We start from the raw sequence: 5,120 nt of genomic DNA, 5'->3' as shown, positions 1-5,120 counted from the left end.
ACACGCCCGTTGGGAACCCCAAGTGGAAGGTGTGATGCATATAGCAGCAAGTTTCCCTCAGTAAGAAACCAAAGTTTATCGAACCAGTAGGAGTCAAGGAACACGTGAAGGTTGTTGGTGACGGAGTGTAGTGCGGCGCAACACCAGGGATTCCGGCGCCAACGTGGAACCTGCACAACACAATCAAAGTACTTTGCCCCAACGTAACAGTGAGGTTGTCAATCTCACCGGCTTGCTGTAAACAAAGGATTAGATGTATAGTGTGGATGATGATGTTTGTTTGCGAAGAACAGTAAAGAACAATTGCAGTAGATTGTATTTCAGATGTAAAGAATGGACCGGGGTCCACAGTTCACTAGTGGTGTCTCTCCCATAAGATAAATAGCATGTTTGGTGAACGAATTACAGTTGGGCAATTGACAAATAAAGAAGGCATAACAATGCACATACGTATATCATGATGAGTACTATGAGATTTAATCAGGGCATTACGACAAAGTACATAGACCGCTATCCAGCATGCATCTATGCCTAAAAAGTCCACCTTCAGGTTATCATCCGAACCCCTTCCAGTATTAAGTTGCAAACAACAGATAATTGCATTAAGTATGGTGCGTAATGTAATCAACACAAATATCCTTAGACAAAGCATTGATGTTTTATCCCTAGTGGCAACAGCACATCCACAACCTTAGAACTTTCTCACACCGTCCTGCATTCAATGGAGGCATGAACCCACTATCGAGCATAAATACTCCCTCTTGGAGTTACAAGTATCAACTTGGCCAGAGCCTCTACTAGCAACGGAGAGCATGCAAGAACATAAACAACATATATGATAGATTGATAATCAACTTGACATAGTATTCAATATTCATCGGATCCCAACAAACACAACATGTAGCATTACAAATAGATGATCTTGATCATGATAGGCAGCTCACAAGATCTAACATGATAGCACAATGAGGAGAAGACAACCATCTAGCTACTGCTATGGACCCATATTCCAGGGGTGAACTACTCACACATTGATCCGGAGGCGATAATGGTGATGAAGAGACCTCCGGGAGATGATTCCCCTCTCCGGCAGGGTGCCGGAGGTGATCTCCTGAATCCCCCGAGATGGGATTGGCGGCGGCGGCGTCTCTGGAAGGTTTTCCGTATCGTGGCTCTCGGTACTGGGGGTTTCACGACGAAGGCTTTAAGTAGGCGGAAGGGTAGGTTTAGGGGCGGCACGAGGGCCCCACACACCAGGGCGGCGTGGGCCCAGCCCTAGCCGCGCGGCCCTGGCGTGGCGGTGCCTCATCGCCCCACTTCGTAATCCTTTCGGTCTTCTGGAAGCTTCGTGGAAAAATAAGACCCTGGGCGTTGATTTCGTTCAATTCTGAGAATATTTCCTTTGTAGGATTTCTGAAACCATAAACAGCAGAAAACAACAACTGGCTCTTCGGCATCTCGTCAATAGGTTAGTGCCGGAAACTGCATAATAATGACATATAATGTGTATAAAACATGTGAGTATCATCATAAAAGTAGCATGGAACATAAGAAATTATAGATACGTTTGAGACGTATCAAGCATCCCCAAGCTTAGTTCCTGCTCGCCCTCGAGTAGGTAAACGATAACAAAGATAATTTCTGAAGTGACATGCTATCATAATCTTGATCAATACTATTGTAAAGCATATGAGATGAATGCAGCGATTCGAAGCAATGGTGAAGACAATGAGTAAACAACTGAATCATACAACAAAGACTTTTCATGAATAATACTTTCAAGACAAGCATCAATAAGACTTGCAAAAGAGTTACTCATAAAGCAATAAATTCTTAGTAGAAAGCTTTGAAACAACACAAAGGAAGATATAAGTTTCAGCAGTTGCTTTCAACTTCAACATATATATCTCATGGATAATTGTCAACACAAAGTAATATAACAAGTGCAATAGGTAAACATGTAAGAATCAATGCACACAGTTTACACAAGTGTTTGCTTCTGAGATAGAAAGAAGTAGGTAAACTGACTCAACAATAAAGTAGAAGAATGGCCCTTCGCAGAGGGAAGCATGGATTACTATTTTTGTGCTAGAGCTTTTCATTTTGAAAACATAGAAACAATTTTGTCAACGGTAGTAATAAATCATATGTGTTATGTATAAGACATCCTATAAGTTGCAAGCCTCATGCATAGTATACCAATAGTGCTCGCACCTTGTCCTAATTAGCTTGGATTAACATGGATTATCATTGCATAGCATATGTTTCAACCAAGTGTCACAAAGGGGTACCTCTATGCCGCCTGTACAAAGGTCTAAGGAGAAAGTTCGCATTGGATTTCTCGCTTTTGATTATTCTCAACTTAGACATCCATACCGGGACAACATAGACAACAGATAATGGACTCCTCTTTAATGCATAAGCATTCATCAACAGATAAAATTCTCATAAGAGATTGAGGATTAATTGTCCAAACTGAAACTTCCACCATGGATCATGGCTTTAGTTAGCGGCCCAATGTTCTTTTCTAACAATATGCATACTCAAACCATTTGATCATGAAAATTGCCCTTACTTCAGACAAGACGATCATGCATAGCAACTCACATGATATTCAACAAAGGTAAAAGTTGATGGCGTCCCCAGAAGCATGGTTACCGCTCAACAAGCAACTTATTAAGAAATAAAATACATAAGTACATATTCTTCACCACGATAGTTTTTAAGGCTATTTTCCCATGAGCTATATATTGCAAAGACAAAGAATAGAATTTTAAAGGTAGCACTCAAGTAATGTACTTTGGAATGGCAGAGAAATACCATGTAGTAGGTAGGTATGGTGGACACAAATGGCATAGTTTTTGGCTCAAGGGGATTTGGATGCACGAGAAGAAGTCCCTCTCAATACAAGGCTAGGCTAGCAAGGTTGTTTGAAGCAAACTCAAGTATAAAACGGTGCAGCAAGACTCACATATGAACATATTGTAAGCATTATAAGACTTTACATCGTCTCCTTATTGTTCAAACACCTTAACCAGAAAATATCTAGACTCTAGAGACCAATCATGCAAACCAAATTTTAACAAGCTCTATGTAGTTCTTCATTAATAGGTGCAAAGTACATGATGCAAGAGCTTAAACATGATCTATATGAGCACAACAATTGCCAATTATCAAATTATTCAAGACATTATACCAATTACCACATGCAGCATTTTCTGTTTCCAACCATATATCAATGAACGAAGTAGTTCAACCTTCGCCATGAACATTAAGAGTAAAGCTAAGAACATATATGTTCATACGAAACAGCGGAGCGTGTCTCTCTCCCAAACAAAGAATGCTAGATCCGATTTTATTCAAACAAAAACAAAAATAAAAACAAACAGACGCTCCAAGTAAAGCACATAAGATGTGACGGAATAAAAATATAGTTTCACTAGAGGTGACCTGATAAGTTGTCGATGAAGAAGGGATGCCTTGGGCATCCCCAAACTTAGATGCTTGAGTCTTCTTAAAATATGCAGGGATGACCCACAGGGGCATCCCCAAGCTTAGACTTTTCACTCTTCTTGATCATATTGTATCATCCTCCTCTCTTGACCCTTGAAAACTTCCTCCACACCAAACTCGAAACAAACTCATTAGAGGGTTAGTGCATAATTGAAAATTCATATATTCAGAGGTGACATAATCATTCTTAACACTTCTGGACATTGCACAAAGCTACTGAAAGTTAATGGAGCAAAGAAATGCATCAAACATAGGAAAACAGGCAATGCGAAATAAAAGGCAGAATCTGTCAAAACAGAACAGTCTGTAAAGAAGAATTTTTATGGGGCACTTAACTTGCTCAGATGGAAAAGCTCAAATTTAATGAAAGTTGAGTACATATCTGAGGATCACGCACGTAAATTGGCAGATTTTTCTAAATTTTCTACAGCAGGGGCGGCTCAATTTTGTGACAGCAAAAAATCTGTTCCTGCGCAGTAATCCAAATCTAGTATTGACTTTACTATCAAAGACTTTACTTGGCACAACAATGCAATAAAATAAAGATAAGGAGATGTTGCTACAGTTGTAACAACTTTTAAGACTCAAATATAAAACAAAGTGCAGAAGTAAAATGATGGGTTGTCTCCCATAAGCGCTTTTCTTTAACGCCTTTCAGCTAGGCGCAGAAAGTGTGAATCAAGTATTATCGAGAGACGAAGCATCAATATAATAATTTGTTCTAATAATAGAATCATAAGGTAACTTAATTCTCTTTCTAGGGAAGTGTTCCATACCTTTCTTGAGAGGAAATTGATATTTAATATTACCTTCCTTCATATCAATGGTAGCACCAACAGTTCGAAGAAAAGGTCTTCCCAATATAATGGGACAAGATGCATTGCATTCAATATCCAAGACAACAAAATCAACGGGGACAAGGTTATTGTTAACCATAATGCGAACATTATCAATCCTCCCCAAAGGTTTCTTTATAGCATTATCTGCAAGATTAACATCCAAATAACAATTTTTCAATGGTGGCAAGTCAAGCATATCATAGATTTTCTTAGGCATAACAGAAATACTTGCACCAAGATCACATAAAGCATTACAATCAAAATCATTGACCCTCATCTTAATGATGGGCTCCCAACCATCTTCTAACTTCCTAGGAATAGATGTTTCAAGTTTTAGTTTCTCTTCTCTAGCTTTTATGAGAGCATTTGTAATATGTTTTGTAAAGGCCAAATTTATAGCACTAGCATTGGGACTTTTAGCAAGTTTTTGTAAGAACTTTATAACTTCAGAGATGTGACAATCATCAAAATCTAAACCATTATGATCTACAGCAATGGGATCATTGTCCCCAATATTTTGAAAAATTTCAGCAGTTTTATCACAAACAGTTTCAGCAGTTTTAGCAGTTTCAGGCAATTTTGCACGCTTTGCACTAGAAGTAGAAACATTGCCAACACCCATTATTTTACCATTGATAGTAGGAGGTGTAGCAACATGTGAAGCATTATCATTACTAGTGGTGGTAATAGCCCAAACTTTAGCTACATTATTTTATTTAGCAAGTTTTTCGTTTTCTTCTCTTTCCCACCTAGCATGCAATTCAGCCA

The sequence above is a fragment of the Lolium perenne genome, chromosome 1, assembly GCF_019359855.2.
Source record: "Lolium perenne isolate Kyuss_39 chromosome 1, Kyuss_2.0, whole genome shotgun sequence".
Classification (NCBI taxonomy): Eukaryota; Viridiplantae; Streptophyta; class Magnoliopsida; order Poales; family Poaceae; genus Lolium; species Lolium perenne.
The sequence above is the reverse complement of the archived record's forward strand: the minus strand, read 5'-3'. Positions refer to the sequence as shown.